Source organism: Macaca mulatta, chromosome 17 (assembly GCF_049350105.2).
Source record: "Macaca mulatta isolate MMU2019108-1 chromosome 17, T2T-MMU8v2.0, whole genome shotgun sequence".
In the NCBI taxonomy this organism is placed as follows: Eukaryota; Metazoa; Chordata; class Mammalia; order Primates; family Cercopithecidae; genus Macaca; species Macaca mulatta.
In genome coordinates, this window is record NC_133422.1 from 12,553,335 (window position 1) to 12,577,954 (window position 24,620).

The 24,620-nt window shown below is 41.8% G+C and overlaps 1 long non-coding RNA gene across 1 annotated transcript in view; it reads right to left on the minus strand.

The window, feature by feature from the left end:
- Positions 1-20,452: 20,452 nt before the first annotated feature.
- The window catches only part of LOC144336270 (uncharacterized), a 100,877-nt gene continuing 96,709 nt past the window's right edge, over positions 20,453-24,620 (minus strand). The window contains exon 5 of the long non-coding RNA XR_013407897.1: positions 20,453-20,902. This is a non-coding gene — a long non-coding RNA (uncharacterized LOC144336270). The remainder of the gene's footprint in view (positions 20,903-24,620) is intronic.

Here is a 24,620-nt window from a genome sequence, read left to right on the forward strand (position 1 = left end):
TTACACTGTAGATAAAACTAAATACTGTGACTCTGAGAAAAAGTAAACTTTATTTGTGCTACAAATTATTGGCAGCTTCAACTCTGATGAGTAATTCCCAGTCTTTGTCCCTTGCTGACTTCTGGACTTTATGATCTCTAATGACTGGTTATTTGTTTTACTTATTTTTATTTTTTAGAGACAGAGTCTTGCTCTGTCACCAAGGCTTGAGTACAGTGGTAAGTGATCATACCTCACTGCGATGTCGAATGCCTAGGTTCAAGCGATCTTCCTGCCTCACCCTCCCGAGTAACTAGAACTGCAGGCGCATACCACCATGCCCAACTAATTTTTTAAAATATTTTTCATAGAGACAGGGTCTCCCTGTGTTTCCCAGGCAGGTCTCAAACTCCTGGCTTTGAGCCATCCTCCTGCCTCGGCCTCCCAAAATGCGGGGATTACAGACATGAGCCACTGTGCCTGGACTAATTACTGATGATTTGGATTTCCTGTGACTTCATCTTCCTTTTTCTCTTCCCACCACAGCCCTTCTGCCCACCATCGTCATTGTGATATCTCATTTTTTCAATTACCTGGGATATAGAGTGTCAAGGAGTCCTGAGTTTTTCACTTTTTAAACAGAAGACATTTTACTTTCCATGCTGTTGCAACTGTTGAAAACAGGAGGATTTAAATAACTAGGAAACTTCAGTTAAGGGAAAGTTGGGGGAAAGCCTAAGTTTATACCATGAAGTAGGAAGAATATCCACCAGATATTTTTGGACTAAAACCAAAATCAATTGGGGTAGACTTTTCAAGCTCGAGAATGAATTCTCTGAAAGCGTCACCACTCTGAAAAACCCACTCGAAGATTCGCTGGTAGGTGTGACAAAGATGATTAAAGGGCTTCCACTGGGCCCAGGACACATTTTGGACACCCCTGCAGTAACTCAGTTCATTTATCCTAAGTGACAAGGGGTGTGGAATTGATAAATCTCATTGAAACACTGCACTTTCTGCATTCTAGCCTTCGAATATATCTTGAAGTGAGAAATCACCAAGGAAAATACAGCTGCACAACCCACTTGCAGGCGGAGACTGAATTCAGCTGAGAGAAACAACAGATGGGTCTCTAGAGAACACATGACAGGCTTCACTGTCAGCCATGCCTACCTCATGCTCTACGAGGCAAGGCAAAAACTAAGGATGGGATCTGCCCCCTACTCCTCAGAGAGGTGCCATCATGAAACTCAAGTTGAAGCTACCAACTGTTTCAGGTGGCCAATCTCTTACAACGCTATGGATTTTGTAAACAGAGGGCCTGGATAGTACCTGCCCTTCTCAGAAAGTGACTAATGGCAAAAAGGAACCAGCAGGAGAACTATGAATAGTTACCACAATCCAACATCTCTGCCTTCCTACTCACCTCTGTCCCCCTACAAAAGAAAAAAACAATAGCTATCAAAAGGATATCCCAGGAAAGACTTCAGACATTCTCCATACAAGCAAATAAATTAGAGAACTTGAATTCTGAAAAAGAGCTCAAATAACTCATGATGAGATAAAAATGAAAACTGTGCAAAAAGTTACATATCAAAGTGTATAAGGGGTCAAAATAAGGTAGATCTAATAGAGATGTTACATATGGTAATTTTGAAACAATACACCTTTTCAAGAAACTCTGAGTCGTGTATGGAAATTGGCTATCAAGCCAAAAGAATCTCAAATTACAAAATTAAAAATGAATTAAAATGAAATATCTAATTACCTGGAATTTTTAAAAAATATTCTCAGGTCAGGCTGGGCGCAGTGGCTCAAGCCTGTAATCCCAGCACTTTGGGAGGCCGAGACGGGCGGATCACGAGGTCAGGAGATCGAGACCATCCTGGCTAACACGGTGAAACCCCGTCTTTACTAAAAAATACAAAAAATTAGCCGGGCGAGGTGGCGGGCGCCTGTAGTCCCAGCTACGTGGGAGGCTGAGGCAGGAGAATGGCGTGAACCTGGGAGGCGGAGCTTGCAGTGAGCTGAGATCCGGCCACTGCACTCCAGCCTGGGTGACAGAGCGAGACTCTGTCTCAAAAAAAAAACAAATATTCTCAGGTCAAGGAAAAAAATGACAAATATTTATAAGGTGGCTCTAATAAAAATATGTACTAAAGGCAGAATATTGCTATACTATATATATAGCTGAGACTGGCTTTGCAGCCATACTCGGTTTCATCCTCAGTTTTGCTGCTTACCAGTTGTGTAACCTTGAGCAAGTTGTATAACCTCTCAGAGTCTCAGTTCTGATGGATTTAATAAATGTAAAGAAGTACATGGCACATAGTAAGTGATCAAAAAATATTAGCCATTGCTAGTATTTTCCAAGATGGCGAGTGTGGCTAAATGGAGTAAAGATGGGAGTTTTATATGAAGTCAGGGGCATGGAAGCACAGATGTAGGACCTTGTGGACTATTAGAAGGACTATAAGCAAAAGCCATAGGGCTTTTGAGTGAGATGGGAAGCCACCCGAGGTTTTGAAGAGAGGAGTCATATACTCTGACTTCCATTTTAAAACAATCCTCTGGCTAGTGTGAGAGGGGAGAGCTGAGGCAGAAAGACTAGTTAAGGAAGCGGTTGTGCTAATCTGGGTTATCTGTGACTGGAACGGCCTTGATGGATGAGATGGTAGTAATGGATGCAGTGAAAAGTGCTTGGGTTCTGGATATATACTGAAGGTAGAGCGAACAGAATTTGCTGATATATTGGGTATGAACTGTGAGAGAAAGTATCTGGCCCAAGCACTGGAGAGAGGAGTTACCATTAACTGAGGAATACTTGTTATTACCAAAAAACAAGGCTAAACCATAAGAAGAGAATAAATAGTCTTCCCAAAATATGGTTGGGCTCTGAATTCTCCAAGGAGTTATGAGCTGTACTTAACTCATAGCTGACCTCTGTGGGAGTCAGCCTGCACCCAGATCTGAGTGGGATTGGAGCCTAAGCTGACTCCTGGGGACTTCTGTTCACTTTGTTCATGGGACGATAGCCCCCAGCCTGTGGGAACCTTCGGATGATTGGACAGTGGACAGTCATGCACATCTGGCAGATGGTGCAGGAAGAAACTGCGAAGTGACGCTTTCTCCACTGATAGGAGTATGGGATGAGAACTCTCTCTTGTGAGATCACCATTCAAGTTGGGGAATACTGAGCCTTGCTTCTGGGGATCAGCTGGCTTCCAGCTTTCAAAGAGGGGCTAGGAGCTGTCTTTGGTGAATATGGAGAGGAGCAAACTGAGTAAAGGCAAATGTCGGAGGAAGGAATTTGTCAAATGAAATTATGTTCATTGTGTAATCTCACCTTTTTACTACCTCATTCAAACAATGATATATTTGATGTGATTGGATTTGTTTGGGCATATTGGTGGAGAAACTAGATTCCCTGTACAAATTGACACAAGGCAGAATTGGAGCCACAGAGACACTGGCATTACTGTTTTTGGTATTTAGTGAGTTGCGAAATCACAGGTGACTTTTGATAGAGCAGACTTGGAGCACTATTGGAGTGGGGGAAAAGAAGGCAGAAGCCAGACTGCAGTGGGGTGAGCAAATGTGAGTTCAGGAAGTGGAGATAGTGGAGGCTGATTTGGAGAAGTCTGGATGAGGAGGAACAAGGAGATGCCCTTTTTTTTTTTTTTTAAGGATAAACCAGAACATTTTTTCCCATTAAACATACATATATTGGGGTACCTGCCCACAGCCTTTTTAGTCCGCCCTGGCACATTGCTTCTACTGAGTTGGATGATCTTGTCCTCCATCTGATGCTACCTCACAGGGAAGAGTTGGCTGTCCACAATGGCCTATCTATGCACTGTTTGACTTGTTTGGATTTTCCTGTATGAATTAGAAGACACAGACACAGTTTTCAGTGAGTCATGGACAGTAAATAAAAAATCCATGGGCTACTCTGGGCCATATGGAGAGGAAGTTGAGGGAAAGCCTGCTGCAGGACAAAGGTGGGCGAGCAGATGTGTGGAAAGAAGAAGAGAAGTCCCTAGAGATTCCGTGAGAGAGAGGTGGCCTCGATCTGAATCCACCCCTGCACCTTCTGAGCCCTGTGGCCTTGCAGTAACCACCTCCCCACTTCCTGTTGTTCAAACTGGTTTGAAGGGATTTCACTTTCTGCAGATGAAAGGACCCTGACTGGAGCAGTCTTCTTGGACCTCTTCATCTTCAGCCCCTTTTTGCTCAGATGTGTTGTACAGATAAATACCAGAGTGTGTGAAGGTGCTGTCTTCACCACGTTATTCTTTTCTCTTTTTAGAGACACGTTCTTGCTCTGTTGCCCAGGCTGGAGTGCAGAGGCACGATCACAGCTCACTGCAGCCTTGTACTTCTGGGCTTGAGCAGTCCTCCCACCTCCGTCTCCCAAGTAGCTGGGACTACAGGTGTGTGCCACCATACCTGGCTAATTTTTCAGTATATTTTGTAGAGACTGCGTCTCACTATGTTGCTCAGGCTGTTCTCGAACTCCCAGAGTCAAACAATCCTCCTGCCTCAGCTTCCCAAGTTGTTGGGATTACAGGTGTGAGCCACCCTGCCTGACCTCCATCAAGCTATTGTTCTCCCGCTCACAGCTGTCTACTACACAGTGAAGTGTAAAATCAACAAGCCTTTCACATCCTGCTTCATCCTACTTTCTAAACTTTTTCATCATATTTTCTGTTAACTTTACTTCTGCCAGACTGCCTGTCCCTGGCATTCAACATACTGTATATCTACACCCTTAGGCCTGGCTTACATCATTCTACTTGCCAGTGATCTAGGCCCTTTGTATTCAAAGTGTGGGTCAAGCAGCAGCACGGACATCACCTGGGAGCTTGTTAAGAATGCAGAATCTCAGGGCCCACCCCAGACCTCCTGAGAATCTGCTTTTCAATAAGATCCCTGGATAATTGAAATTCACCTTAAAACTTGAGAAGAATTGGTCTCTGCTGCCGGTGCAAATATCTCTTCTGCTTTAAGTCCTAGCCTAGGGGTTGTTTGTCCCATTATATTTTTTTTCTGACTGTATAGTGATAGTGGTTCGCCTCAACCTGAATTCCTATAGCACGAGAAACGAATAGTAATAGTTTGAGTACTTGCTGTGAACTGATCACTAGAGTAAGCTCTTTGTATGTGTCAATTACTCCTCACAACAATCCTGTGAGGTATGTTTATCACCATTTTATGGATAAAGGAACCAAGACTTGGAGAGTAACTTGCCATGTTCAAACAGCTCGGGTCAGAGCCAGAATTTGGATTTAGATCTTTCTGATTCTTGAGCCCACAAAGCATACATATCTTTATAGTATCAAGACTGAGAAAACCAGTCATACTAGAGCATATGACTCTGAATGAATACCTCAGAGTATTAACTGTAATGACTTGTCATTATCATCTTGCTAACTTACAGCTGTGAAATTATCTGTAGAGGAAATTAACAATCCATTAAAGAAACTGATTACTTTATGGCCAACCCATGCATAGCTTCTGCCACTTCTTAATTTTAGTGTTTTCACCATTTTGAGGTGGAACATCGTACAATTTGTCGTCTGTGCTTCTATAAAACAGAGACTTTTAAACGTTTAAAAAATACTACATAAAACTGCCACAGTGCGTTGCACATAATAAACATGTAACAAATATGTACTGAATTCATTTGATTCTCACAATTAATTGTCTCATAATCATCCCTGATTCAATCTCTAATAACACATCCAAAACTGAATTCCTGGGCTTTCCACCCATGCCTACCTCTAAACCCAGTCCAGCCTCAGCTTTCCCCAGCTCTGTCTGTAGCAATTTCATTCTTTTAGTTATTCATGCCCAAACCCTGAAGTCGACTCCGTTTCCCTCACACATCCTTTCTAGTCTGTCAGGAAATCCCATTGACTCTTCTTGCAAAATATATCCAGGATCTAATCACTTCCACTGCTACTTCCATCCAAGCCACTATTGTATCTTACCTGGTTTATCAGTTTGCTAGGGCTGCCATTAAAACTACTACAAACTGGGTATCTTAACAGAAATTTATTATCTCACAATTCTGGAAGCCAGAAATTCTGGAGACCAAAATTAAGGTGTTGGTAGGGTTGGTTCCTTCTGAGGGTTTATTCCAGGTTTTTCTCTGGCTTGTAGATGGCTGTTTCCTCCATGTGTCTGCTTATATCATCTTATGTATGTATCTGTTGTTTAAATTTCCCCATTTTATAAGGACATCAGTCATATTGGATTAGGACCACCCTAATGACCTCGTCTTAAAACCTCTGTAAAGACTAAATACGTACAAAAAAGTCACATTCTGAGGTAGTGGGGGTTAAAACTTCAATATATCAATTTGAGTGGGTAGGGGCACATTCAACCCATAACATCAGGACTGTTGCGGAAGCTTCTTACCTGGTTTCTCTGCTGCTTCTCTTGTCTCCCAGAGCCCATTCTCCACACAGCAGCCAGAGTTACCCTTTTAAAATGGAATTCAGGTCATATGTCTCTTTTGCTTAAAATTCCCCAATGCATCAACATTGGAGTGAAAGCCAAGGTCCTTACAATGGCCTCACAGGCCCTATGACCTCGTCCCTGTCACATATCTGACTTTATCACCTCCTGCTCTCCCCTCACAGGCTGTGCTTCAGCCCCCAGGCTTCCTTGCTGCCCCTCTAATGTACCAGGCAAGTTTCCTTCCATGTCATAGCACTTGTATGTTGTATTTCCTCTTCCTGGAATATTCGTCACCCAGGTATAGGTGAGTCTTGTTCTCATCTCCATCAAATCTACTCAGATGTTTCTGACTCAACACAGCCTTCCTGACTTCCTAATTTAAAATGTCATCCCCTGCCCCAACCCTCCTTACTACTCTCTTATGCTTTACTTTTCTGCATGGCACTCACCCTCTTCTGGTGTATTGTAATAGACGCTCACATTTTGCTTATTGTCTGCCCCTTCCGTTAGAATATGGCTCAGCGGGGCTTGCTCTCTGTTGCAATCCCAGGGTCCAGCACACTGTCAACTAGCAGACAGTCAATACATGGGCTAAATAAAAGAATCCTGTTTTAGAAATGTTGGAACTGGAGGACAGAGAAGTTAGGCATTTTTCCAGGTTACACAATAAGTTAGTGACAGAGCTTGGAGTAGAACCTTGGAGGCCTCTTGGTTCAAAGCTCTTTGTGTCATGACCAGACCATAAATATTTTCTTCGCTATAATGACATCAATATATATGCTAATTAAAGCTTAAAATACAGGTTTTAATTTTTATTTTAAAGTCTGTCTCCTGCTTGCAAGCTGTTTCTTTTATTCTTTGAAACGGTGTGTCGCTCTTGTTACCCAGCCTGGAGTGCAGTGGCATGATCTCGGCTCACCACAACCTCTGCCTCCTGAGTTCAAGTGATTCTCCTGCCTCAGCCTCCCGAGTAGCTGGGATTAGGCACGTGCCACCACGCCAGGCTAATTTTTTGTGTTTTTAAAATAGAAATGGGGTTTCTCCATGTTGGTCAGGCTAGTCTCGAACTCCCGACCTCAGGTGATCCGCCTGCCTCGGCCTCCTAAAGTGCTGGGATTACAGGTATGAGCCACGCGCCTGGCCTGTTTCTATCTTAATAGCCAATTTAGATCATTGCATCATCACTCTAATTAGTCTAACCCTAACCCGCATTGCAAGTATCGTTAACAAGGCTCCCAAATACAAAGCCTTTCTCTGTTGACTCAGTGGCTGCATCTGGACTGTTAAGTGACACCAATAGTATTCTTTTATTAAGATAATTATAATTTGTATAAAGTAATACATAAACATGATTGAAAAAATAAAACATGGAAAGTCCTGTAATGAAATGTCCCAAACTCTCAAGGATAGTATATTCTTGAATCCTTACCCCCACCCCAACCCCGCCCATGCTTTTCCCTGAACCTGGCTCTCTGGAGCTTTCTGTCTTTCTGTTCCAGGACCGATGCACAGCTCTCATTCTGTGACCTTCCTTCTTTTGGGTAGATTCTACTGTTTGTTTCCTAGATCTCACATCTTCCTCTTAGATTATTTCCTTATTTTGCTGGAGCTCATCCTCAAGTAAGTTCTTGAGAAAGGGTTATGGGAAGTAAATTTTGTGAGTACTTGAATGTTTGAAAATAAATTTATTCTACATTGATGCTTGATTGTCATTTGCCTGGGAGCACAGACCCCACCACTCTAAGAAGTGCCAGTGGCAGTGGTGTGGCTCCCTGGAGGACTCAGTCGGCCACAGGTGAGTGACTGGAAATAGATGGGCTTGCCTCCTTCAGCTGCATGTCCCTCCTTCCCTGCCTGACCTCTGATTCCTCACTCCCTCTGTCCTGTGTGCTCTCCGTAGCCTTTGGAAATGTTGGCCTTTCTTTCTTTCTTTTTTTTTTTTTTTTAAGATGGAGTCTTGCTCTGTCACCCAGGCTGTAGTGCAGTGGCACGATCTCGGCTCACTGCAAGCTCTGCCTCCCGGGTTCACGCCATTCTCCTGCCTCAGCTTCCCAAGTAACTGGGACTACAGGCGCCCACCACCACGACCGGCTGATTTTTTGTATTTTTAGTGGAGATGGGGTTTCACCATGTTAGCCAAGATGGTCTCCATCTCCTGACCTCATGATCTGCCCACCTTGGCCTCCCAAAGTGCTAGGATTACAGGCGTGAGCCACTGCGCCTGGCCTGGAAATGACAGCCTTTCTGACCCCTGACTCTTGGCTTCTGTCCCATCCCAGTGGCAGCTGTCTTCCCTGTAGCTTTCTTTCTTGAACTTCACTGCTACCCTCAGTTCAGTTCATGCGTCACGGACACTTTAATACACTCAAAGATCTTAGGAAGGAAAAGTGTTGCTGCAATTACAATTTAATAAAAAGGAAAGTACAACAGAAGTAATTAATCCCTCTGCCTGTAAAGTTGTCTACAGGCAGACAACTTTCCCCTGCTACTGCTCAAAAAAAAATTTAAAGCTGGAGAATTCTAATACAAAGCGCAATGAACTTAAGTGGAAATGGTTTGCATTTGAAGAGATTTATTTAGTTGGCAGAAGGATTATTTCAAATAAGGGGCTTCCTCCATAGATTTATGTGTTTAGAGGTGAGTGCGTGAGTGAGTGAGTGGCAGAGCTGTTCAGAGCTCAAGGAGGTGGAGCCACAGCCAGCAGAAGACGAAATGAAAGGCAGATCACCCAAACATGGTATGACTGTGCATGGGAAAGTGTGAATGGGTTTGAGAACTGGTTAGAGAAGATATGAGGGATCTTCCATATAAGGGAAGATGTAAAGTAGCTGACTGTATGGAGGGAGAGAGGATATATTGGAAAAATGCTGTGCTGTGAGCCCCCCACTGCCCCTGCGTAATGTGCTGAGCGTCCTGCTGCCGGCCTATCTAGCAAGATCTGAGGGGTCAGGGGAGAGGAGCGGGGGGTGGGGTGGGCGTGAAGGTGGAGGGAGAGCAGCCGGTCTGGGCAGTGCCTGGGAAGCACTCCCCTCCCCTCTGCTGGCCTGGCTGGTCTACAGTCCAGGATCCTGGGCAGTGGATGTAGAATATGGGTAAGCGGAAGGCCTGGGGTCACTGAAAAGAGATTTTGTCCAAGAGGGTGGCCTAAGATGAGGACTGCTCAGAATTGTGGGGGATTCCAAAATTAAGAGGGAATTCTAGAGTGGGTGACTGAAGGAGAGCCACCCTGAAGGGGCGTGGGGGGTAGGTGGCTCAGCAGGAAGAAAAAAAAGCGTAAGAGGGAAAGAATCTGCCAGAAGCATCTGCCCAGCCCAGAGAGCTTGCCCACCACCAAGACACAAGTAGGAGCTTGCTTTCCCTGATCTCTATTCCTTCCTTGTCGCACCCTCTGGATTTGCCATGTAGCCTTCAGAAATGGCTTTCAGCCATTGTGGACGTGGGCAGGAAGGGAGAAAAACAGCACATCTTCCCCGCAAAGCAGGCCACCCACCTGCCAGCCTTAGCTTGATAGAGGAGGGCAGAGGGAAGGGAGGTGAGTGAAGAATTCATTAATATATTGGACCAAACATTTCAAGTTTGAACTGAAGATGAATGGTTTCAAGTAACCATAGAGTTTTGTATATTTAGTAGTGGTGAGAAAGGGCGTGGGCTTGCTCTCATTCTGAGGTTATGAATAACTCCCCCTCCCCATTCTGAGGTTATGAATAACTCCCCCCGCCCCGCCACTGTCTAGGTTATAAGGCAGAGTGGAAAACAGAAGAAGAAGAAACATGGAGTTTGAGTGCACCTCAGTGATTATGCCACATCAATGTACTTGTAACAAGAGCTTTGGCAAGATTCTTTTATGGCTACACCCAAAGCCTTGGGCTCCTCCAGCCCCACTTCCCATAGTTCTCAGGAAAGACTCAATGAAGCTGGAGAGAAGCAGAGGGAAGGGCAGTCCAGTGCTCTGCGCGGTGGTGGGCCAGGGCCAACAGGGGAGAGGGCAGACTGATAGGGGCCATGTGGGTTAGAAAGAAAATATTCATTAGCACTTCCGGAAAGTTCTATGATGAATACACTACACAACACATTATTTTAGATCTCATTAAATGACATATGTTCTAGTTAGAAACCTGTAGAAAACCATAAAAATTTAGAACAACCTAAATGTATAGAACAGAGAATAGAACTGAGTAAATCGGAGTTTATTCATATGACAGATTAATTAAAAGGGAAATGGTTTGAGGCCAGGCAGGGTGACTCACGCCTGTAATCCCAGCACTTTGGGAGGCCAAGGTGGGCGGATCACCTGAGGTCAGGAGTTTGAGACCAGCCTGGCCAACATGGTGAAACCCCATCTCTATTAAAAATACAAAAATTAGCTGGGTGTGGTGGCGCATGCCTGTAATCTCAGCTACTCGGGAGGCTGAGGCAGGAGAATTGCTTGAACCCAGGAGGCAGAGATTGTGATGAGCCGAGATTGTGCCACTACACTCCAGCCTGGGTAACAGAGTGAGACTCTGTCTCAAAAAAAAAAAAAAAAAAAAAAGAAAGAAAGAAATGGTTTGTACTTGGCAGAAGGGTTTCAAATAGGGAACTTCCTTCATAGATGTATGTATGTGTTTAAAGATCAGTCAATGAGTAGTAGAGCTGTTTTGAGCTCAAGAACATGGAGCCACAGCTAGGAGAAGATTAAATGAAAAAAATTCTCAAAAAAGAAAAGAAAAAGGAAAATACCCCACCAAGATCTCAGTCACATTCCAAATCAAGATCCCTCACACATCTCGCTCGCTTTCTCATCTTCAACTTAGATGGCGCCAGAGATCCCAATCAAGATCCTATCTAGAAGGCAGAAATCTCCAGGAAGAACTCCACCAAGACGAATGCCTGCTCTACCCAGGCCTAGGAGAAATAGCTGTGCAGTGGGAGGACGAACGCATCCATCAGCATTCTTGTCCAGGAGTAGCTCATCATCCTGTCCTGTCATTTCTGGTCACCACCAAAGAAGGCTCCCAAAAGGACATCTAGTTTCTAGTTAAGGCGATTAACTAGTGAATACACTAAATGCCATTGAATTGCACACTAAATGGGTGAATTGTATGGTATAGGAATTATATATCAACAAAGCTGTATATATACTCTGTGTGTGTGTGTGTTTATATATACACACAACAGAAATTCTAAGGAACCAAGCAATCAATCTAAGAAAAATTGCCAAATAATGGAGAAAATAATATGGTTCATTTAAAAACACTTAAAAGGTAAGCTAGAAATATGCCATATTAATAGATAGGAAGAATCATGTAACAAAAAATGTCAGTTGTCCTCAAATTCAAAACAATTTGAATACAAATCTCATTTGTATTTTCAGGAAACTTGACAATTCTAAGATTTAGGTAGAAAAAATAGAAATAACCAAGACAATCTAGAAGAAGAAAAAGATGGGAATGATTCCCCTATCAAGACTTAGGATGAAACTTTGCTAATTAAGACAATATGTTGTAGTGCAGGGATAGAAAGTTGACTAATGGAACAGATTAATGAGCCTAGAAATGGACCTGTCAATCTTCGGAAATTTGATTTATGGTAGAGAGGACAATGCAGATCAGTGGTGGAGAAGGAACTGTTCAGTAAGTGGTGCTGGGGCAATTGTCTATCCACTTAGAAAAATATGAAATTGTATCTCTGTTTCACACTATATATCAATATAGATACCCAATGGATTAAGGGTTTAAGTGTGAAAATAAATATTTTAAAACTTTCAGCCTGGGCAAACACTGTGAGAGCGTGTCTCTCCACAAAAAAAAAAATTAAACAATTAGCCAGCTGGTGTGCGCCTGTAGTCACAGCTACATGGGAGGCTGGGGTGAGAGGGTTGCTTGAGCCCAGGAGGTCAGGGCTGCAGTGAGCTGTGATTGTGTCACTGCACTCCAGCCTGGGTGACAGAGCAAGATCCTGTCTCAAAAAAGAAAAGAAAAAATTTTTAGAAGAAAATGGAGGGCAATATCTTTATTACCTTGTCATAGACAAGGATTTCTTAACTAAGACATAAAGGAAAATATTAAATTTGACTACATTAATGTTGAAAATTTTCTGTTTATTAAAGGACATCATAAAGAAAGGGAAGAATCAAGCCCCAATCTGGGATACAACTGCAACACATATAACTGACAAAATATTAACATCCAGAGTTAGCAAGAACTTCTGTACAGCAAAGACAAGACAAGCCGGTATAAGAACAGGCAAAACACTTGCGCAGACTTTTCACAAAGAGGAAACACAGATGGTAAATAATCACGCTCAACCTCATCACTAATCAGGGAAATCTAGCTCTCAACTAGAAATCATTTTATACCCAGCAGATTGGAAAAATTAAGAAGTTTGCCAATCTGAGTTTCGGAAATGATGTAAATGAAAGAAACTCGCACGACCAGTAAGAATATAAATTGGTACATTGGAAAACAACTTGACATCATTTTGTAAAGCTGTACGTTTGTATATCCTATGACAGAACAGTTCGACTCCTAGTATATTCTCTAGAGAAGCTCTTGTACATGAGCGTCATGAAACGTAAAAGAATGTTTAGTACAACCCTGTTGATGAAATAGTGAAAATGAGTGAGCATGGATGAGTCTTAGTACCAGAATGTTGAGTGAGAAAAGCTAATCTCAGAAGACTACATACCTAATGAGACATTTTTATGAAGTTCAGCAAGCAAAATGAAACCCTATGTTGTTTAGTGATACATATGTTATGAAACTATATATACAAGTGTATATGTATATGACTCTGTATCTGTATATATAAAAAGGTAAGGAAATGATAAAACCTAACATTCAAGAAAGAGGTTATATCTGGTGAGATCACAAGGTTGGGATATAAAAGGAGTACATAGATAGAAGCAACGGTAGTGTTTCTGTTCTGCTGCTTAAATTTCATGGCTTAATAATGGACACTTCATTTATTATTATGCTGTGTGACACATTACATATATTCTTCTTTATATATTAAATGCATTAGATAAGATACACATGACAAATGCTTGCTTTAATTCTGGACTCAGATATTACTGTGCACATCAGGTGGCTTTGGTGGGTAGAACGGGGAGGGCAGCCTACAAGAGCTCATCAGTACATGAGGGCCTGAGGCCCCTCCACCCAAAGAAGGAGCCAGCTCCTCCACCCCCACATCAGGGTCTAGGATTCCTAAAGCAAAGAGGCATTTTCAGTAAGGCTTGTAGTTTTTCTCTCACTTGATCTGCTCTTAGGCCATGTCTGTGTCCTAAAGAGAGAGAGGCCTGTAAGTAAACAGAAAAAGGTCCGTTATCAAAAACCTCACAAGTCTCTGGGGTAAAATCTGCCCTGATTTGGAACACCTGTAACTGAATAGCGTGTAAAAAGGAAAGGCAGCCATTTCTCCCTCTTTGCAGAGCTCCAAGTGCACTGTGAGGTGTCCGAGGTGAAAGTGATGGCCCAGGATGCCTTCTCAGGAGAGTGCAGGTCTGGGGAAGTGGCCCTCATGCCTCTTTCATGTGACAGTGCCCCTAGGACACTTTAGGTGCCAACAGGACTCTGCTGGGTAGAGGCTCAATGCCCAGGGAGTGTCATGTGAGACCAGATCCTGTGTATCCACAAGAGCAAGTAAGAGAATGTTAGCCAAAGCAGTCTGGAGCAAGAAAAACAAAACTAGCGGCATCACTTTCTGATTTTAAAGCTACACTAATCAAAACAGTGTGATACTGGCATAAAAAACAGACATGTAGACCATTGGAACAGAGTAGAGAGCCCTGAAATAAACTCACTTATATATGCCCAACTGATCTTTGACAAGGGTGCCAAGAACACACGATGGAGAAAGGACAGTCTCTTCAATAAATGGTGCTAGGAAAACCATATATTCACATGCAGAAGAATGAAATTGGGTCCTTATCTTGCAGCACATAAAAGTATCAATTCAAATGGATTAAAGATGTAAACATAAGACCTGAAACTAAACTACTAGAAGAAAACATACGAATAAACATTCTTGATATTGACCTGGGCAGTGATTTTTTGGATGTGACACCAAAAGCATGGGCAACACAGGCAAAAATAAGCAAGTGGGACAACATCAAACTAAAAAGCTTCTGCACAGGAAAGAGAATAACCAACAAAACAAAAAGGCAACCTAGGTAATGGGAGAAAATATTTGTAAACCATAGAGCTGATAAGGGGTCAATATTCAAAATATATAAGAAACTTAAAACTACTCAGTAGCAAAAACAAACAAACAAAACGAACAAACCAAATAACCCAACTAAAAAAATGGGTAAAGACCTGATTAGACATTTATCTGAAGAAGACATACAAATAGCCAACAGGTGTATTAAAAGGTTCTCAACATCACTATTCATCAGGGAATGCAAATCAAAACCACAATGAGCCAGCACCTTCCACCTGTTAGAATGCCTGTTATCAAAAGGACAAACAATAACAGGTGTTGGTGAGGATGTGTAGCAAAGGGAATACACACTGTTGGTCGGAATGTAAATTAGCACAGCCTCTGTGGAAAACAGTATAAAGGTTTCTCAAAAAATTAAAAACAGACCCAGCATATAATCCAGCAATTCCACTTCTGGGCATATATTCAAAGGAGATGAAATCAGTGTGATTTCTCAAAGTGATATCTGTACTCCCATTGCAGCACTATTCACAACCACCAAGATATGGAAACAACCCAAGTGTCTGTTGATGGATGAATGGATAAAGAAAATGTGAGATATATACACACACACATATATATATATATGCAATTAATACTCTATTGTGTGTGTATATATGTATATATTATTCATAATATATATGTGCATATATACACATCAGCCACAAAAGAGAAAGAAATCCTGCCATTTGCAACAACATGGATGAAGCTGGAGGACATCATGTTAAATGAAATAAGCCAGACCCAGAAAAAAAATACTGTATGATCTCACTTATATGTGGAATCTAGGAGGTCAAACTGAGAGAAGCAGAGAGTAGAATGATGGTTCCCGGGGGATGGGTGAGAGGGGAGTAGGGAGACGCTGGTCAAAGGGTACAGTTTCAGTTATGTGGGATGGATACCTTCTAAAGAGCTATTGTACAGCATGGTGACTACAGTTAATAATACTGTGTTATTATATATACTGCAATTTGCTAAGAGAGCAGAGATGAAGTGTCACCACACACACACGAGTAACAAGGTGAGGTGTGGATATGTTAGCTTGATGGTGGCAACCATTTCACAATATATACATATATCAAAATATCACATTGTACACTTCAAATGTATACATTTTTATTTGTCAAGTATACCTCAATAAAGCTGGAGAAAAAAATAATAAAAAAGAGAAAGACCCTTGGAAATGCCTTGAGGTACTTGGTGACGGTCAATCTTCTGACCTCGTCTGTATCCACAACCCAGGTTACATTTCTGTTTAAGAGAATGAGGTTGTATTTTTGTTTACTGGATTATACAGTGTCAGCATTGGTCATAACTTTCTCTCTCTCTCTCTCTCTCTCTCTCTCTCTCTCTCTGTATCTAGCTCTGCTTCCCTCTCTTCCCATCTCCCTCCATCCTTTAAGTAGGAATGTTGTGCTGGTCTTGGTTTCCACGCTCTCTCTCTCCCCTATGGCTCCCTCACTCTGCCTTGGCCTGAGCGAGCGTGAATCACTTCTGCTGGGGTGTGCTGAACTGCTTTTGTTCTCAGAGCTGTGATGTGAATGTGACTGCTTTAGTGTTTTAATTTTGCCCTTTCTCTGGTATTGTGCTTCTGAACTCAATATATTCTAAACAAATCTCTTAAGAATTTCTACACAATTGTTAGTGTTTTATGTGTAAATGCCAAGGTTAACAAACTGCTCTGAGAAATTTAATCATAAACTGAGTAAGCTTATTTGAAAATTGAAAGTGGTATTTTATTTGCTCCTAAATATATTTACACATAAAGAGAACATAATGTGATGCCAGACCCCAAGAGAGACTGAGCACGTATTAATTGATGCTGATGGCAAGAGCTTAAGTGTATCATTTCATTCAAACTAGGCAGATCCAATTTAATTCAATAATGCAAATCTCTACACAGCTAATGGTTGACAAGCCTTAACAATAGTCACTTAGGTCAGACAATAATCTAAATATGAAAGTTTTGAAGCACTTCTTAGAGATCATTGCAATCAGTTGTCCTATAATGTAAGGATGTACTACTGTTCTTCAACAGGCAACATGGCCTTTCAGAGTTCAGTTTTCTTAGATCAGTTTGAAATGAGATTGTCAGATCAATACATTGAAACTCTGAAATGGTAATCTCACCATTCAAACGATTATAGCTGGCTGTTTAAAACTTGCATTTTGTAAGGTAAACTTTTTACCACGGGAAGTCTGGAGACATCCTTAGATTTTAGCAGAAAGCAACAGCTTGGTTAATTACATGAACTCTGTTGGGCTACTTATTAGAATCCTATTAGGTTTGTGTCAACATGATATAAACATTGATTGCTATCTAATCTCTGTGGATCTGGAGAATTAATGTTCTGATTACAAATAGTACATGTGTGGTAAGAACAACCCTGCTGTTAATAGGAATAATTGCTGTGAATATTTTTGATGGTAAAACTGGTTTTGAACCTTCAAGATCAGTTTTAAAGACCTCAACATGAAAGGATAGCAAAGAGAATACACATTTCTTTCTAGTTAGAGCTTTTGTTAGGTTTAGCTGCCTTGTGTTTACTTATCAGGTTTTTATTCTTTGCTCTATTGCTGAACAAAAAAAAAAAGAAAGAAAGAAAGAAAGAAGAAAGAAAAAGAAGAAAAGGAAGGAAGGAAGGAGAAAGAAAAAAGAAAGAAGATCTGGAACCAAACCAATTCCCAGTGGCTTAGAAGTAGACTTGTTAGCATATTTGAATATAAAATTAGAATTCAAATTCAAAATATCAAGAAGATGAATTGTTGGCAAAACAAGTAAAAGTATGTTTATTGGGAACAAGATTATATTTCAGTGGCAAGCCTAAGGGAGTGAAAAGAGCCATGGATTAAGAGCGAAAAGATGCCATCCTGGCTAACACCGTGAAACCCCGTCTCGACTAAAAATACAAAAAACTAGCCGGGCGTGGTGGCGGGTGCCTGTGGTCCCAGCTACTCGGGAGGCTGAGGCAGGAGAATGGCGTGAACCCGGGAGGCGGAGCTTGCAGTGAGCTGAGATCGCACCACTGCACTCCAGCCTGGGCAACAGAGCGAGACTCCATCTCAACAATAACAACAACAACAACAACAACAACAAATAGTGAAAAGATGTACGTTCTAGCACTGGCTTGAGATCCTGAAAAATTCACTAAACCTTTCTTGGCCTCAGTTTCCTTATGTGTGAAATGGCTGAGACCTGGTAGTCTGTAATGTATCTTCCCAGCAAGAAAAAATATATTTCCCTGAAACAAAACTGAGAAGGGATTCATTACATACAAATACAGAAGAATTGCTAGGGTTCCTAGTGGTAGATGAGATGACCATGTCATATAAAAGAAGATTGTTCTTGTGCTGAGAGGCAGCCCTACGGCATCTCTCTTCATTAGACGCCCACTTGTGTCCCTCTGAATCACTCTCTGCTCTTCAACCCTGTGGATGAAAAACGACATAGGTCAATGTCTCCAACTGCTGCTGAACACGTCTACATTTCACCGTCTTACCATTCATTGGGCACTCAGCATGCAGTCAACTATTTTGAGGAGTGCAATAGTTATACTATGTAGGAACCTCAGGCTTTGGGCTGTACCAAATGCTGTCATGCATTACAGAAGTGCAGCTTCATGTCACCCATGACCCCGGCACAGGTTGAAGTGCTATATGTTTCTGAACATGCCTCTCCAGAGCATGACTTCTCTCATCAGAACTTTTCCTCTAACCATGACCCTTGGGATCATTTGTTAGTTCACCTTTCCTCTTCCCTGTTCCCTGGAGATGCTGGGAATCTTTTCTACCTGGATCCAGGGGCTGTCTTTTGGGCCACAGTATTGTAACACCATATATGTACCCTGAAGCATGCTCTCCTTTTAAGTCTATATCTATATCCATATCTATCTTTTGTAAAATCTCCAAGAGCATGTATAAATGTCCAGGACACTTTATATTATTGGTACTGTTTACCTGGTTTGCATGCTCTGAGCACCAGAATCTTGAGGGTAATAGAATAGTTACTGGGGTCTTTAATAGAAAGTCTGGTTTGGTTGCAAGAAAAAGAAAACTCCCAACTCAATTGGCTTAAACGAAAAGATGTACCACATGTAACAAGAAGTCTGACTCCAGTGTTGACTGACTCATGAGCTAAACACATCATTGAGAACCTGGGGTAGGTAAAGTAATAATCCAAGTTCAAACCTCTCAGCATCCTCGCTTGTCCTCATCGTTGCAAAATGGCTGCAGCAGCTCAGTCATCACATGTCATTGTGATCATGTCAGCAGAAGGAAGGGGATTTTCCTGTGTGTGTGTGTTTCTTGCTGTTAAAAAAAAATACCCTTTTTGTATTGCCCTCCCCAACCACCAGGTTTTTATTAGTATTTCAATGACCAGAGTTGTATGCCCATGCCCTCACCAGTTACTGGTAAGAGGAATAAAACTATCGTGACTCCTATTTATTTTTTATTTTTTAATTTTTTTTTATCGTGGCTCCTATTTAATTGCTGTCTTGTTTTATTTCACAAGTTTATTCATATAGGCATAATAAGAGGTGTTAACTAACACATAAATACCTTTTTTTGGGGTATGGCTAACAAAGCTAGAGCCATATGATATTGAAGCTTTAGAATGAACTTTTTTTCTGGAGGCTTTGCACAGTCCCTAGAGGGGTAAATTTCTTATATGTGTGAGAAGAATTTTTATCATTGTTATTAGCACTATTTTCTCTGAGATACTCATATTTGTTAATATTTCTGGCCTGCTAGGAAGTGAATTTACTGTCTGTGAGGCCTAATGTCACAAGTCATCTAGTAGATGAGTTTCCTAGGAAGACTTTGTAGATGTCATTCCCACATGTAAAATATAGTCTTTGTTCTTTAATAGTGAGCTTATCATACCTAATTAAAAGGAACTGTTGGCATAGGCAATACCCAATTATATTCTGGTAAGAAAGGGAAATGATCATAAGTATTAATTCCCTCCAGTGGTGAATAAGCTATATCAATTTCTTTAGTTATTTTTAAAAATTTAGGAAATAGAAAATTTCATTGTGAAAAATAAAGAAATTATAAAGTCCACTATCCACATTATTTAATCTTTGTTATTGTTTTGTTGACGAGGCCAATTTGCATGTCCTACTCTACAAAATTGTTATTTTAAAATTGTCTTGATGACATATTAGCTTATAATTTATATCTCATGGGAGAAGATCGCTCATGGGATTTTTTTCTTTTGAATTTTGACAGTTCCTTTGGGACAAAATACCAGGTAAAGACTGCTTTATTCTAGTGTGTGAGTAGGTATAATCTGTTAAACTAAGGGTGAAGGATAGATTAAAAATAACTTTTTCTAATGTAGATTCAAATAAAATATTAATCATAATGCAAACAGTTCATTTAGTCCAATAAGTCCTAGGTAATTTTTGTTATGCTGAGCTTGAGCTTTTGATTTTTTAATAGCAGTTTAATACCATGAAGTTCAGCTTTTTAAAAATGTACAGTTCAGTGGATTTTAGTATATTCACAAAATGCTGCATTAATCACCACAGTTTTATTTCAAAACATTTTTATCACCTCTAGAAGAAACCTCTACTCACTTTTCCCTTCCCTCAGCCCGTGGCAAGTACTAATTTACTTTCTGTCTCTATGTATTTGCCTATTCCGAATATAGCACATAAACAGAATCATAAAATACATGTCTTTTTGTGCCTGTCTTCTCTCACTTAGCACAATACTTTTAAGATTCATCTGTATTGTATAGCCTTTATCAATACTTCCATTGTATGGATGTGCCACTGAATTAGTTTCCCATGGCTGCTATGACAAATTACCACAAAATCGGTTGCTTAAAACAACACACATTTATTGTTTTACAGTTCTGGAGGTAGAAGTCTGAAATCAATTTCTCTTGGCTGAGATCAAGGGTCAGTACGGCCATACTTCATCTACAGACTCGGGGAGAGTCCATTTCTTCACCTTTTTCAGCTCCTGGTGACTGCTGGCATTCCTTGGCTTACGGCTCCTTCCTCTGTCCTCCAAGCCAGCATGTAGCATTTTGCTTCAGTTGTCACATTGCCTTCTGTTCTGTAGTCAAATCCTCCTCTACCTCCCTCATATGGGGACCCTTTGGATTACATTGGGTCCACCTGGATAATTCAGAATCTGCTCCCTATTTTAAGGTCCTTAAGGTAGCCAGGCATGGTGGCTCATGCCTGTAATTCCAGAACTTTGGGAGGCTGTGGCAGGGGGGTCGCTTGAGCCCAGGAATTCAAGACCAGACTGGGAAACATCTCTACAAGGGAAAAAAAAAAATAGCCAGGTGTGGTGGCATGCAACTGTAGTCCCAGCAACTTGGGAGGCCAAGGTGGAAGGATTGCTTGAGCCCAAGAGGTTGAGGCTGCAGTGAGCCAAGATGGTGCCACTATACTCCAGCCTTGGGTGGCAGAATAAGACCTTGCCTGAAAAAAAATTCTTAACGTGATCACATTTGCAGAGTGCTTTTGCCATATAAGATAAGAACCACAGGGATTAGGGCCACTGGAGGCCACTATTCAGTCTATCAGAACCACGGTTTGTTTATCCATCTTCAATTAACGAGCATGTGGTTTGTCTACATTGTTGCTGTTATGAATAAGGCTGCTCTAAACATTCATTTACAAGCTTTGTGTGGACAAGTGTCTTCAGTTATCTTGGGTGTATACCTAAGAGTAGAAATGTTGTGTCACATGGAAACTTTATGTTTAACTTTTTGAGGAATTGCCAAACTATTTATTTATTTATCTATTTAGACAGAGTCTAGCTCTGTTGCCCAGGCTGGAGTGCACTGGCGCAATCTCGGCTCACGGCAACCTCCGGCTCCGGGTTCACACCATTCTCCTGCCTCAGCCTCCCGAGTAGCTGGGACTACAGGCACCCGCCACCACGCCCGGCTAATTTTTTGTATTTTTTAGTAGAGACAGGGTTTCACCATGTTGGCCAGGATAGTCTCGGTCTCTTGACCTCGTGATCCACCCACCTCGGCCTCCCAAAATGCTGGCTGCACCATTTTCCATTTCCACTATCAATGTAAGAGGGTTTCAATTTTTCCACATCCTTACCAACATTTGTTATTGTCTGTCTTTTTGATTATAGCTATTTCAGTGGACATGAAGTGATGTCTCGGTGTGGCTTTGATTTGCATTTCCCTGATGACTAACGATGTTGAGCATCTTTTCATTGGCTCATTTATCTGTCTTTCAGGAAATATCTATTCAGGTCCTCTGCCTATTCTAAAATTAGGTTATTTTGTTGAGTTGTAACAGTTCTTTCTATATTCTAGTTAGAAGTCCCTTATTAGATATAGCATCTTCAGATATTTTCTACTGTTTTGTACATTGTGTTTTCAATTTCTTCATGTTGTCCTTTGAAGCACAAAAGTTGTTAGTTTTAATGAAATTTACCTATCATTTGTGCTTTTGGCATCCTATCTAGTACCATGGTGACCTACTATGGTTCAGACCAATGGGAACCACCCCTTTTGACACATATAGCTGTGTGGGTTATCTTAGAAAAGCAGGGCTAGAACAGGCGTGGTGGGTTACGCCTGTAATCCCAGCACTTTGGGAGGCTAGGGCCGTCAGATCATGAGGTCGAGAGATCAAGACCATCCTGGCCAACATGGTAAAACCCCATCTCTACTAAAAATACAAAAACTTAGCTGGGTGTGGTGGCGTGCACCTGTAGTCCCAGCTTCTCAGGAGGCTGAGGCAGGATGATTGCTTGAACCTGGAAGGTGGAGGTTGCAGTGAGCCAAGATCGTGCCACTGCACTCCAACCTGGAGACAGAGCAAGACTCTGTCTCAAAAAAACAAACAAACAAACAAACAAAAACATGGCTGGCCATCACCAGGGTCCCCTGCAGGTCCCCCAGGTCAGGCAGTTCTTTATTGCAGTACTTGGATGGCTTTTAACCTCAGAACTCTATAAAATCACAGAAAAATTACTTCAATATGACAGAACCCAAACTAGGAAATAAGATCTCTTTGCAGTTTATGTTACACACACACAGGTACTCTCTCAACCATAATTAGACACAGCAAACCATAAATAAGACACAGCGGGGCTCGCGTGTTACCTTCCGTCTCTCTCATGAGGGAGCTGGAGGGCGCCTTCGTCAGTGTGGCTGGGCATGGTTTCTGGTTGGATCCTGTCCAGCCTGCTCCTCTGCGAGCTCCCTGACTTGGGAGCAGTCCTGTTCTGTACTGATCTCACCCAGCAAGTTGCTTCCTCCTTTTGAGCCTTTGTTGTCATGTGTATTAAAGTCTTGGCCTCCACTTACTCTCAATCTGTGTTCACTGAATCAACTGCCCAGGGCTGTTGCTAGTGTCACATAACCTGGGAATGGCTTTACAAACAAAACAACACCCGTTCCTGGGACCCGTGGTTCGTTTCTAGTCTCTGACCTGCATTCAGCTGCCTCTCCATTGCATCCCTGCTTTAGCCACAGGAAGGGTGCTTTCTATTCAGCATCTTTTTTCTTTAATTCAACAAAAACAAAAACTTCCAAATTGGATCTTCTCTTGTAGGGAAACGCAATGTCTGTCATTCCTGGGGGCACCCCAGTGGGCATCTCTGCAGCTCGTGTACCTCGCGGTGCTCACTCATTGTGGTATGTCTACTGTGCACAGGTGGGACGAGGACCCCACAGGGCCTGAGAGTCACGTAGTAGGTCTTCAGCAAAGGCTGACTGAATGAGTACAGGTTCATGATGGAAACTGAGATCCTTAGAAATGGAGTAACTCTCTCTAGTGGCAGAGGACGAACTAAGTGGCCTTTTCTAAGTGAGTACTCATCAACCTTTGGGGGAACAGATAGCCAGTTTCATTACAATTCACTTTGCAATTGATTGGAAATACTGAATTTATTATTCAGTTTACTGATGAAATGGAAGCAACAGTCCCCTGCAGTGTGCGTGTGTGCACGTGTGTGTGTGTATGTGTGCGCGCGTGTGTGTGTATGTGTGCGTGTGTGTGTGTGTGTGTCTATGTTTGCTGAAGGAGGTGGCAATGTATTTAATGGTAACTTTCAGTATCCAGAGCAGACATTTTCTGCTATTGGTTTTGATTTTCTTTTATGTTACTAGATACATTCTTAACAGGATCTTAATGTAGTTAAGTCAGCTTATAACGGCTACGGGAGAAAATAGGCTGCTAGACAGCACATTATAATTCCCCTTCTGAGAAAGGAATTACAGCAAAAGCTGGACCCAGTTGTAAGAACATTAAACTTATAAAAGCAGGAAATTGCTTCATAGGGTGTACATGAATTAACATCCTCTTTGTACTGGTGGTTTTTCCATATAGTACATCACTCAGGCTCAACAACACACAAGTATGCTTTTGTAGCAGCGAAGATTGCATTGCAAAGCTGTATCATCTACTGAAAAAAAAAGAAAAGAAAAGAAAAGAAAAAGAAATACCCAAAATAGTTTGGGCTGGTCCAGGAACGAAGGACACTTTAAAGATCGCCTTTCTCCTGAACTCCTACCCTGCCCTCTGCCCTTTCTTGTGGACTGATGGCCTCTCGTGAGTTGGCAGGACTTACCTATCTTGATCTTCTGGTCCCATGTACAACTCGTGTTCTTACACCCAGAGGATCAGAGTCAGCCTAGACAGCCCAACACCATGCAGACAACCATGTCACGGACACTTCAACTCAACTGCAGTGTCGATTTGTTTGCATAGAGGAGCCAGCACTGTAAACGCCAAGCAACATCGCTCTGTGCAGCACAGTCAACCGTCTTCGAACTCACCAGAAAGTACCTGCAAGACTTGCGGACTTTTGAGCATATTGCATTGATCATGTTGAAAGGTAGAGGCAAAAAGAACCTGTTCCTGCCGGTGTAGCAGTTTTTATTCTTTTGATTTTGAATAAGAGTAACATTTTTTGGCCAGCACTTTGAAAATGGCCCTCTCTGAAGAATGGTTCTCTGGCATACTTATAAATGGGCGGTAATATTTTTACTTTGGAAT